The 12,801-nt window shown below is 58.7% G+C and overlaps 1 protein-coding gene across 2 annotated transcripts in view; it reads left to right on the top strand.

Annotated features, from left to right (window-relative positions):
• Nucleotides 1-6,540: 6,540 nt before the first annotated feature.
• Nucleotides 6,541-12,801, top strand: part of BEGAIN (brain enriched guanylate kinase associated) — a 45,548-nt gene continuing 39,287 nt past the window's right edge. Inside the window, exon 1 of one of the 2 annotated variants that reach the window (XM_045073733.1) lies at nucleotides 6,541-6,571. The gene's annotated coding sequence lies outside the window, so the exon portion shown is untranslated. The remainder of the gene's footprint in view (nucleotides 6,572-12,801) is intronic. The other variant, XM_045073721.1, reaches the window with a different exon arrangement.

The raw sequence follows: 12,801 nt of genomic DNA, 5'->3' as shown, positions 1-12,801 counted from the left end.
TTCAAAGAGGCATAAGGAAGCGACTGAGGTTGAAGGAAACATTCTCCATCTTGATTGTGGTGATGGTTCCACAAGTGTACGCATATGTCAAAACTTATCAGATTGTACACATTGCATAAATTGAGCCGTTTACTGTAAGTTCTTATGCCTGAAGAAAGCTGTGCAAAACAGCAGTGGGATCTTTCTGGAAGACTCCTTCCACACGGTTCCTGGGACTCAGGCACCTGGCGTCCCTGGCCGTGGGGACCCTGGGGAAGGTCAGCATTGCTTCACTGCCAGCCAGCACCTGTTGGGGGAGGGACAGCACCCACAGGAGACCCCGCCTTCCACCAAAAGAACACCCCCTGGGGAGTAAGCACAGGGTCCTAGGGCACAGACCAGAGTCTGGGAGCCTGTGTGGCCCCTGGCCTCAGCCTAGCGAGGACTGAATTCAGAATTGCTCCCTCTGTCTCTGAGCTTTGAGCTCGCGGATCCCAGACCTCGGGGCCTCCTCGCATTGCCAGGGGCTCTGCTGGGACCTCCTCTGCTGGGGTGAGGGGGTACACAAGCTGAGATCGGGACAAAGACCTGACTGCTTCCAGAACCAGCGCTCTCTCCGCACAAACCCCTCCCTGCCCAGGGCTTCTTGTTTGGCCAGCGGCGGGCAGGCAATGACAGAGTACGGGGGTCAACATCCAGACGTCCCTCAAGTCTGGACGGAGCCACCTGGAGGATGAGTAAGGTCCAGGAGGGCTCCCAGAGGGGCAGTTCCACGAGTAAAAGCAGGAGTGTACTTAGGTCCTAGCTGAACCATGGAACTGGTCATCCTAAAAACACCACCCTGACCTCCCTCCTAACCAAATGCTTCCACAGGTGAAGCCCTCCCTGATTTGGTCCCTTGAGGGCTGGAACCCCTCACTATGTCTCAATTTAACTTTTTGCCTTGAACCATCAAACTTTTTTTTTTTTAAAGATTTTATTTATTTATTTATTTGACAGAAAGAGAGATGACAAGTAGGCAGAGAGACAGGCAGAGAGAGAGGAGGAAGCAGGCTCCCCACTGAGCAGAGAGCTTGATGCGGGTCTTGATCCCAGGACCCTGAGACCATGACCTGAGCCGAATGCAAAGCCTTAACCCACTGAGCCACCCAGACGCCCCGAACCATCAAACGTTCTTTATCCTGCCTAGGGTGACCAGCTTATCCTGTCTTGCCCCGGATTGTCCCATTCTAAAGCTGAAAACCCCCGTCCTGGGACCCCTGTCGGTCACGGGCAAACTGGGTCAGTCACCCTACTAGCCACGTTGCAGTCACGGGCCAGTAGCTCAGGGACCTCAGCTCTGGCACCACTCCACAGCACTCCCGGGTGTGGGGTTTGGCTGTGTCCTCCATGAGTCTGACCTCCTCGAGGTATACATCAAGTTCTGGCCCCTCCTCCACACGGACTGTCTGTCTCTGTCACGTCATCTCCGGGCCCCTCCTCTCGGCTGGTCCTGTTTGTGGTCAAGTGAGGCCGCTGGCTGTGGGCAAAGAGCTCAGACAGATCTGGGCTCAAATCCAGCCTCTACTTCCTGAGCACAATCGCCTAATCCCCATGCCTCAGTTTCCCCCTTGCAGGGGGGCTGCGACGCCCTTCCTCACAGGTCTGCTGTCAGGATCAGTCATAGAGGACACAAGTGGCAGTGGGCTCGGTGCCCTTTTCTTTCTGGTCCTTTGCTTTTTATGTGTGAAAGCCAGAGTGAGTCCACCGCCCTGGTTTCGGGAGTCATGAGGGCAGAGCCCAGGAAGAGGGGCTTGAGATGCCCAAGGGTCCCCCCCGCCTCAGCTGCTCCTGCCTCCCGACCTCCACCTCGGCCAGAGTGCGGTCCCTGCTGCTGCATGCCTCTGAAGCCCGCTGCGGCCACTGCTCTGACCAGCCGCTGGACCTCTTGCAGGCATGAGAACCAGCTGGAACGCAGAGGAATCAGCAGAAATAATTTTCCTGCCCAGTGGAGTGGAGAAAATTGGTGGCCACCTCTGCCGCCCAGTTTTCAATGAGGGCAGCCCGCTCTCAGCCCAGCGGCCTCGGCCCTGCTGCTGCCTCGCTGCCCATGTGAGAAGCTCTGCATCTGGCACGGAGAGGGGCACCCCAGCCCTGGGGTCCCCCCCCATTATTTGGCCCCAGGTTGGGGCCTGCAAACTCCAGGTTGGGGCCAGGCTTTTCCCCGCTCTGTCCCTCGGCTCACAGTGAAGCGTTTCCAAACTGTCACACGAGAACACAGGAGGGTGGTGCGTTCCCACACGGAGCTCGGAGAGGGCCGCTGGCGGCGGGCAGGGCCGGAACCAGAGGCCTGACCCTTGGCCATCTGGGCATCTCAGAGAATGACAGGCCGCCTGCGTGCTCACTGGCCTGACCTGGGAGATAGCCACGGGAGACCTCCACAACCAAGCACCATCCGGACGATTGGGGGCCCCTGAAAATCACACTGATGGAGTCCAGGGAGTCCCGAGAGGCAGGAAATGGCAGTCAGGGCAGAGGTGGCTCATGCTGACCCCTGTCCCTGGGTGCACGCCTCCATTCCAGGGGCCCGAGCCCAATCCCATGCACCTCTGTTTTGCTGGAGGGTTGCCTCCTGTTGTGAGCAGGGGTGAGAGGAAGCGAGGCTGAGTGGGCAAGCCTGGGGGTCAGCGGGGTAGAAGGCAGTCTGGAGGACACACGAGGGGAGCAAAGGACCTCAGCATCGGTCAAGAGTAGAAGCCATGTCAGAGACTCAGGGGACCCCATGGGAGGCCTCGAGTGCCAGATGGGAGGGACCAGGGAGTAGGGAACAGGGGTCTCTGTCACACTGTCACACTGAGGGTCTGCCCAGGCCGCTCATCCGGTCCTTCAGTCATTCAACTAACATCTGCCCCGACTTCAGGCGTCTCAGGTCTGGGTGAGGCTTTGGGGGAGGCCCCTGGAGGCAGGGCCGGCCTACTATGTGGCAGACAAGGAAGGTGCTGGGCATGGCTGTGTGTGGAGCCCGTACTACAGGGCTTTGACCCCCCTCTCTCTCTATTAGTGAAATGACCACCCTTTTGTCCTTTCATTTCTGCCTTAGGTTGTCATCCAGAAGCAGACCTGAGTCCTTGATTTTTCTGGGTGTGCTCGCAGGGGAAGCAGGTGAGGGATGGCTGGAGGGAAGGAAGCAGGATGAGGCGGGGTCCCTTGGGAGAAGTTTGGCCCTGGTCCTGCAGGGAAGCCTGGAGCGAAAGTTATAGCAGCTTCCGGGGGCACAGAGTGAACTGGCTTCCCAGCTGCCTGGAGGGTCTGCTGAGCTCCTGTGCTTAGAACCTTCTCCAGTGCAGCTGGAGGGAGGCAGCAGAGAAAGGAAGGCTGAGGCCTCGCAGGACAGGTGGGGTCTGGAGCCCAGGGGGCTGGGAGGGGCTGGTTGCCTCTCCCTGGGGCAGGGTGCCTGCCGGAGCCTTGCTTTCCGTGACCCCATCGCGCGGTCTCCTTCCCTCCTCCACTGGGCCACCGCCGCGACGGCGACCTGGAGCCTGGCTTCTGGCCGGCCTCCTGGGGTCCTCCTCCCTGCAACCGTTCGCCATCATTTGTTCACTCTCCCCGCACCGCCCCCCACGCAGGAGCTCGCTCTCCAGCTGGGAGATCGGTGTACACACAGAAACACGGCCCGTAACACGGGAGAGTAGTCAGAGCGGTGTCGGAAACTAAACTATGGAATGCGATTGAGAGCTGGGGTGGGGATTGTGACCGGGGTGGTCGGCAGAGGCCCAAATGAGGGCAGGAAGCCACGTGGACAAGAAACCTACAAGTCCCAGGGCATGGTTTTTACAGGCCTGCCACATTTATCCCCTCCTCCCACCCACAGCGAAAACCCCACCTCCTCCAGGAAGCCTGCCCAGATGCTGCTGATGCTCTAGGCTCTGGCCAGCTGCACAGGCTGCAGAGGCCTCTGTGGATCAGCCCATCTGGTGAGGGTCTCCAGATTGCCCCCCTGGGTGTTCTCAGAGACACCTGGAGGTGGGGCGGGTGGGAGACAAAACCTGAATAAGGGTGACCCCCCAACCCGATGGCTAGGGTATTCAAATCCCAGCTCAGTCCCCATTTGCTAGTGTGGCTTTAGGCAGGGCACTGTGCCTCTCTGAGCCTCAGTTTCCCCATCTGCCTAAAGAGGCTTAGGCCACCTCCCCACCAAGAGCTTCATGGCGGTTAACTGAGCCCCCCAACTGTGCCAGCTTTCTCCTCTCCTTCATATCCTTGTGAACTGGGGGACAGGAGGGAAGAGAGGGCTTGCAGGGTGCAGGCGGGAAGAGAAGTGGTGTGGGGAAGGGGCTCTCCTGGGGCCCTCCCAGGCAGGCCCAAGCTCCGGGGGAGCAAGCTGTCTGAGCTGAGGCATGGGCCTCCCCCACCCCACCCTGCCCCTCCTCCGCCTCCCCAGCCATCTGCGGTGCTGGCAGCAGCCGAGCCAGGGCGGGTGGCGAACGTTCTGGCTCCATCTGAACAGGACCAGTGTCTGGGGAGGAAATGTGGGTACAGCCCTGCCTGTACGCTCCATCCACATTCCACCACGACTGTTGTCCCCCTGGGGCCCAGGGAGGGCAGGGGGCATTAGGGCTGGCAGGCTGGGCTCCACTCCTCCGTGTGGTCTGACCAGTGTCAGGATCCGAGGGAGCGGAGATCACGGAACCCACCCCTACTCATGATGGGGAGACCAACCCCAAACGAAGACACCAGTCCCACAGAGAACCTACAGCAGGGACTCAGAGAGCCCACACCAAGCTGCCACCTCTCCTTTTGTCCTGACCCTGTGAGCCCAGAGGCAAAAGGTCACCCTGATGTCCTGGAGGTTTGGAAAGTTCCCTGTACCTCACTTTTCCTATTTGTCCCCCCAAAATGGCCCCCCCCCGGGGCCAGAGGCAGAGAAGAGAGGGCTCTGCCTAGAAACCGGAGTTTTCAGTGGCTGTTGGTGCTTTCCTGTCTTCTGTTGTTTCTCTTGCTTCCCTTGCTGCCAGCTCCTTTTCTCAGCGCTGTCCTGTGCCTGAATGTAGCAACCTACTCCCCTAATTAAGGGAGTGGAGTAGAAACTGCAAAGTATGCGACATAGGAAATTCAAGACGGACAGCGGTGATGGCTACATAGCAGTGTGAATGCGCTTCCTGCTCCTGAACTGTCCACTTTAAAGCAGTTACAATGGGAAATAATTATGTGTCTTTTACCATGATGAAAAAATATATGAAGTATTCACTGGCAGCATTTTTAATCTGCCATGTGCTTGGGAATGATATAAATGTGTAAACTACACGCCCGTAGGTCCTGAGGGAGGACAGGAGTAAAGTGCATGTGCTTTGGGACCTCTCTTTCCAACTGGCAGGACCCTTTCTTCTCCCCGCCCCCCTCTCCTACCTCCCCCCAAGCCGGAATGGTTTCCTGGGTTCAAAGGCTAGCTGCTGCTGGGCTGGCTGGGCTGGCAGATTTGTCCCAGGGAACTCTGTCCTCAGCACTGAGGTTGTTTCTTGAGGAAGAATAACTGGTCGGATGTCTCAGCGGGGAGAGGGAGCGGTTCATTCCCCTACCCGGATTTCCCTAGGGCTTGGATGGAGGCAGGGAGGGAGATGCTCCACGGGTCGGGACAGGGAGGGAGATGCTCCACCAGGACGTTCCCGGAGCAACACTGACCCTCTCCAGAGCTCCCTCTCCCTTCTGAGAGCTGGGGAAGTAAGGAAGCTCCTCCCCATCACCCGGCTCTCCTGGCCCAGGTGCCTGGATTCGGCTGAAAAAGAAGGCCGAAGAGGTACCTGCGGTGACCCAAGGGAGCCACTGAGTTTGGGCTGGGTTGGCCGACTAAGGGCCAGGGGAGAGGTAGCTTATCTTGGCCGAGTCACGCCTTTCGCGCCCCCGCCCCCACCTGGGCTCCCACTCCCGCGGGTTCTACATTTGTAAACTATGAACTCCACGAGCTCAGCAATTTGGCTTCGTTCCCCGCGGCGTTCCCAGGCCTAGAGCAGGGCTGGTATACAGTAGGTGTCCAATAAGTGTTGGGAACTGAGTGAATGAATGGATGAATGGGTTGGACAGGGCAGTACCTAGGGTTTCCCGGCTTTACGGGCCCATTCACGCTTTCCCTCTGCACTCCCCTCGTGCATTCGTTCCCCATTCATTCGTTCCTCGCGCGCGCACGCCGGGCACTCACTCATTCATGCGCCCCACCATTCATGCTCGCACGCGTTCATTCATTCTCTGCCCCGCCGCCATTCCTTCCCCGGCTCCTGCGCCCCCCGCGCACCCCCGCGCCCGCGGTCCGGCCCCGCGCCCCTCGAGTGCGCCCCGGCCCCGCGCGGCGGGGGGGAGCCGCTGAATCAGCCGCGGCTGCGCGGGGCCCGGGCTGGCGGGGAGCCGGGCTGGGGGCGGGGGGCGGGCGCTCCCTGCGGGAAGCCGGGGGGTGGGGGAGCCCCGGCCGCGCCGGCTCCCGGCGCGCTCGGCCTCGGTGGGGAGGGCGGCGGGACCCGAGCGCGGCGGCGGCGGCGGCGGCGGCGGCGGCGGCGGCGAGCGGCGCGGTTGCCCCGGGGCCATGTGGACGGGCGGCCGCCGGCCGGGCCGGCTCCGCCGGGCGGTGAGTACCTGCGAGCGGGGAGGGCGCGGCGCGGGCACCGGCGGGGGGCGGGGCGGGCGCCTCCCACGCCCGGGGCGGGCTCTGCACCGCACCCCCGCTCCGGCCCGGGTGGGGGGAGGCGGCTGTCCAGCCTCCTCTCCGCTGCCCGCGGCGCCCCCTCCGGTGCCGGGGCGCCAGGGCCCCGCCGCGGAGGTGTCGCTGGCCCGGGGAGGAGGCGGGGTTGGGGGGTTGGGGGGGCCGGCCGGCCGCTCCCGGGCACCCGGCAGTCTCAGGGCGGGGCGGGGGCTCGGCCTCCTAGCGCGCCTCGGCCCCTCCCCGCCCCCCGCCGGCCTGAGCGCACGGGTCCGGTTTGCTGGCGATCGCCCCCCGACCCGCGCGTCCCTGCGGCGGGCGAGAGGGTGGGGCGGGGGCCCAGGGAGAGGACAGGGGACAGGTGGCCGGGTGCCGGCAGGCCTCGTCCTGCCCTGCGTCAGGGGGCAGGGCCAGACCCGGCTCGCGGAGGCCGCCCCAAAGGCCGAGTGGCCGGAAGGAGGCTGGACCCCGGGCGGGTTCGCCGAGCGTTTGCAGCGCGTGGGCGCGCCCCGGCCCAGAGACCCCTCCGTCTGGTTCGGGACCTGCAAGGCAGGGGCTGACATTCCCCTCGGTGACAAGCGAGGAAACTGAGGCCCAGAGCCGCTCAGCTGGCGCTCGCACCCGCCCTGAACCCCGGCGGCGCGTTGGATGGGAATTTCTGCCCTAGCGCTTCCGCTTCCTGCCTGATTTAGAGGTGTTTCCTTCCTCGCCTGTGCCCACCCCATCCCCAGTGGGTTCCTCTGGGGCAGGAACAGCGTGGGCGACCTCCTGGAGTCTCCTGAGGAGCGGAATGGGAGCGAGGAGGCACCCAGGAGTGAGTGGGGGTGGCCGAAGGAGGAGCGCCTGTAAATGGGTCCTGCATGGCCCGGGGTCGCCCGCTGTGTACAGCAAGGGTCAAGGCCTTGGGGCTCCCCGGGCCTGGCTCCTTCTGAGGTCCCATGCCCTCCATCTCTAGGGGCCACGGACAGATGGCTTCCCTTCACTGGCCCCAGTCACACTACCTGCCAATCCCAGCAAAGACCCCCTCTGTTCCCAGGGTCCTTGGGGACAGTGGGAGAAAGCCCCTGGAGAACTGTGGGGGGCTTCCCAGCCAGGCCCAGAGTGGCACGGCTGGCTGGGGCAAGTAGCCGATGGAGGCGGCTCTGCCTGGCATCTGTGACGTGCTGGGCGGGGAGGCAGCAGCAAGGGCCCTGGCAGCGTCCCCGAAAACCCTTAATTTTCCCGACTCTAACTGTAATCAGGGCGACAGAGAAAAGCAAGCGCAGTGGCAGACGCGGCTTCTTCCCGGCTGCTCGGCACATCGGTGCTGGGCGAGGGGCGGCTGTGGCTCCGTGGAGAGACCTCCTGGGCTACTGTCTCCTATTCACAGCTCTGTGTTCTGCGGAGCCTCAGAACCTGGCGCCGTTCACACCTGGGAGACTGAGCAAGGAGGCTGAGGGCTGCCAGGAGCCTGTCTTAGGGGATGGACTTTCCATGGGCTGAGGTGGGATGGGAGACATTTCCAGGTCTGGGTGGGAAGTGAGTCACAAGCCGTCTGCTCGATCATCTCCCTTTCAATCGCAGGGACTCAGGCACAGAGTCTGGGCCTCGATCGTCGCCATTTATTGAACACCTACTGTGTGCCAAGCCCAGTATGAGCTTCATGCCTCATCCCCACAACAGCACTCTGAAGGAGCGCCCCTGCTCCTGTGGGCACTTGACGTTGAAGAATGAATGAATGAATGAATGAATGAAATGAGAGTAGCCCAGGAATCCATGTCCTGTTTTGGAGACAGCCCACAAATAGTTTCTCAAATCCCAGGAGGGGAGGTCCTAGGACTGAGTCAGAACTGAGCAGGTGAGGGTAGGGGAATGTCTGGGGGGCAACATGGGTCAAGACCCCGGGGGGTAAGAGGGGAGAGTACGGGATCAGGAGAGGCTCAGTCTTGTTGGAGTTGAATGTCAAGGGTATGGCCATGTGGCGGGGAGAGGTGACCTCTCCCTTCAAAGCACATAAAGATTCCCAGGGACAAATTCAGGGGTGGGTGACCTCAAGGTTCACTGTGTTGGATCTAGAACTGTCCCTAACGTCCCTTCCTGGTACTCCCGTCCTCCTCGAGGCTGGTGAGCAGCCTGGTAGAAAGGCCTGGATAGGAATCTGGAGTCTTGAGTGCCGTTTCCTTCTCTGCCACTGATTCACTGTGTGACCTTCACCGAGGCCCTGGCCCTCTCTGGGCCTCAGTGGCTGATGCAACACGCATCATGGTCAGTCGGTGTGACCTCTGTCCCAGAGCAGGTTCCAGATGGTAGTTGATGGGAGGAGCTGGCCAAAGCTGTCTCTCTTGGTTCCATATTATAGGAATGAATGAATGAGTGAGCAAAGGAATGAATTCTGTATTCACCTAGCATACTCTCCCCACGCACCTGACTCTGCTCGGGAATGTGCAATGGACCAAAGGGGAAAGTGTGCAGATGGACAGTGGTGGGAAGCGTACAGCAGGACAGACTGGTGGCTGCATGAACAGAAAGTGGAAGGGTAGATGGGTGGGAGCGGACACTGATGGGTGTAAGTGGCAGGTTAGACGGGGATGGGAGGGCGAGCGGACGGAGGAACGGATAAGGATGCGCGACTGGATGACTAGAACTAGGCATCGGTGGACGGACGCATCGGTGGACTGACAGGAGGGTGAATTTCTGATGCATATGACAAGACAGATGGGTGATTGGATGGAAGGATCTGAAGTGGATGGACAGATGTCCACAGACGGATAGACGGATAAAGAGATGGATGGACACAGGCGTCCATGCCATGATAGATGGATGCTAAATGGATTAGTCAACGCTTGGAGGCTGGCACAGATGGAGGGGTGCTCGGGAGTTGGTAATATGGTGGCTGTAGACATGTGTGGACGGGTGCAGGTAAAGGGGTGAGTAGGTACCTGAGCGGGATGTTGATGAGGGCGTGGATATGGGCATAGACAGATGGCTCAATGCACAAATGGACACATGTCCATGGATGGATGCATCCACGGGCGGGCAGATGGATGCGTGGATGGATGGGTGGGTGGATGGATACAGGAATTAGAGAATTAGCAGCTGGGCGAGTACAGGTCAGCAGCTAGCAGGTACGGGCACGGAAGGATGCTCGAATGGGCACATGTTAACAGATGAGTGACAATAGGGATGGATGGCTTGAAGGCTGGTTGGTTCGATGGGTGAAGCATCTTGATTCCCTGGATGCTGCTGTCTTATTCACATGACCCCCAGGGCTCTGGTTCCGTGATAGCCTAATGGGGAGGCTGCGGGGCTGGAGAGATGGAAGGGGCTGTTCTTGTAAAGACAGGTGACCAGCAGGGAGTCCTGCATCCTGGAAGGTTTGGACTGCTCAAGTGCTCGCCCCTTCTGAGGAAGAAAGACTGGGGAAGAATCTAGAATATGAATACTGTTGCCACAGAGCATGCCCATGGACGCTGGGGACTCAAGAGACCTAAGGCCTGGGGCTGCCCTCTAGGATTCGTTTTTTTGTTTCGTTTTGTTTTTTAAAGATTTATTTATTTATTCGAAAGAGAGAAAGAGTAAGTGGAGGCAGGGAAGAGGGAAACGACCCAAGCAGACTCCTTCCGAGAGGGCAGGACCCCACAAGGGCTTCCATCCCACGACTCATGAGATCAGGACCCGAGCCGAAACCAAGAGTTGGGCACTTAACCAACAGAGCCACCCAGGCGCCCCTGCCCTCTAGGATTCTCGGGCCAGTGGAGAAAAATTAAGAAGCAACAAGACAGAGTGGTTAAAAGTGCAAGTGTGAAAATACGCAGGACCTCCACGCCCTCATCCATGGGGGTGATGGTAATAGAAACTTCTGGGGCAGGAGGGAGGCCCCAGGAAGGGGACTGTGCCCCTGCCAGTGTTTATTGCAGGCCTTGGCCTCTGGCAAGCCATGGCTGTTGACCAGTGACCCTTCAGAGCCCAAGTCCTTCTCTGTGAAATGGGGTAACAAATCCTAGCTCAGAGGGTTACTGTGAGAAGAAGTGACGTGGTGTCTGGAACCCAGCCGCCCGGCCCATCCTTCAGGGTGCCCCTCATACCCTCTAACCAGGTCTTCCTGCTCCAGCCCAAGAGGCAACAGGAAGCTGTGTCCCTCCTCTCTCCAAGTTCACAGAGGCCAGCTTCACGCCCATGAGCTCAAGGAGGGGCCTGGCAGTGGTGGAGGGGATGCAGGAGTGCTAGAGAGGAGACAGGGTGAGGGCTTGACCTATGGGTTCCCCTCCTGGGTCTGCAATGTCAGAGCCATGGGACCTTGGACGAGTCACTTTGCCTCCCTGAGACTCTGCTTCTTTTAGCACGAAACTGAGTTCATAGTCGTCCTAACTTGCAAGCTGGGTGCAGATTTGGGCCATGATACATGTGCAAGCTAAACACGGAGCTTGACACACAGTAGAGAGTCAGGAAGTGGGACGGCAACAGATGAGTCAAGAGGCAGGGGCTGCTGTGCTAGGAGCTGTGGGGCCCTTTCAGGAGAGACAGTCCAGGCTGCTGAGAGGTGAGCGGGCCCAGGATGCAAGCTTCGGCAGCCGGCAGCATCCTCCCAGGCTTCGGGCCCAGGCGGCAGAGAGCCAGTGGGTTGTTATGACAACGGAACTTGTCTGATGCAGCCAGCAACTCTAGGAGAAGCTAGGAGGACCAGCTGGCCAGAGTCCCTAGAACACTCTTGTGACCACACATACACAGGGAATGGGACACATTAGAGCCCTGTGTTTTATGCATCCTGAGGTCCTATGAGATGCCAGGCTCTGTGATAAAGGCGCCCAGCACCTGTGTTCTCACACCACTTCCCACCACTGTCCCTGAATGGGGCATGTGGCAAAGAAGGTACATGAGTTGTCCATGGTCCTGCTGGGAGTGTTGGAGAGGGATTTGACCTTGGGTCTGCAGCCTCCTGCTGCAGTGGTAGTGATGGACTTGGTGATGGTGATGGTGATGGCAATGGAGATGGAGATGTTGATGTTGATGTTGATGTTGAGGAGATGTGATGGAGATGGTGGTGGTGATGGAGATGGAGATAGTAATGAAGATGGTGTTGATGATGATGGTAATGGAGATGTTGATGTTGATGTTGATGTTGATGTTGAGAAGATGGTGATGGAGAAGGTAGTGGTGATGGAGATGGTGGTGGTGAGGGAGATGATATTGATGGAGTTGGAGATGGTGATGGAGATGATGACAATGGTGGTCATGATGGAGATGGGGATGGTGATGGAGATGGTTATGGAGGTGGTGATGGAGTTGGCTATGGTGATGGCCATGGTGATGAAGATGATGACAGTGATGAACTTGATGATGGTCATGGTGATAGAGATGATGATGGTGGTGGATATGGCAATGGAGTTGGAAATGGTGATGGAGATGATGGGGTTAAGGACATGGAGATGGCGATGGAGATAGTGATGTAGATGGAGTGGGTGATGGTCATGGTGATGGTGATGATGGTGATGGAGGTGGTGATGATGTGGTGATGGAGATGGAGATGGTGGTAGAGATAGAATTGTGATGGTGATGGAGATGGAGACAGTGATGTTGACAGAGGTGGTGATGGTGATGGAGTTGGTGATGGTTTAAATGATGGAGATCATGATGGAGATGGTGGTGGTGACGGAGACAAAGTTGGTGATGGTGATGGTGATGTTGATGGACATGGGGATGGTAACAGGTATAGGAATGGAGTTGGTGGAGATGGTGGTAGTGATGGAGATGGTGATGGTTGATGGATATGGAGTTGGTGATGGTGATAGAGATGGGGATGGAGATGTTGACAGTGATAGAGACAATCATGGAGATGGAGATGGGGCTGCTGACAGAGATGATGATGGAGATGGACTAGGAGATGAAGACAGAGTTGGTGATGGAGATGGTGATGGCAATGGAGATGGTGGTGGTGATGGTGATGTTGATGGTGATGAAGATAGTGATGGAGATGGACTTAGTGATGGAGACAGAGTTGGTGATGGAGACTGAGTTGGTGATGAAGATGGAGATGGTGATGGAGATAAGGATGGTGGTGGAGATGGGGATGGAGTTGGTGGTGGGGAAGGGGATGGGGATAGTGATGGATGGTGATGGAGATGTGATGGTGATGAAGGTAGTGATGGAGATGGGATGGTTATAGTGATGGAGATGGAGAT

This window comes from Mustela putorius, unplaced genomic scaffold (genome assembly GCF_011764305.1).
Source record: "Mustela putorius furo isolate JIRA1106 unplaced genomic scaffold, ASM1176430v1.1 tig00000129_pilon_pilon_pilon, whole genome shotgun sequence".
Taxonomy (NCBI): Eukaryota; Metazoa; Chordata; class Mammalia; order Carnivora; family Mustelidae; genus Mustela; species Mustela putorius.
The sequence above is the reverse complement of the archived record's forward strand: the minus strand, read 5'-3'. Positions and strand labels throughout refer to the sequence as shown.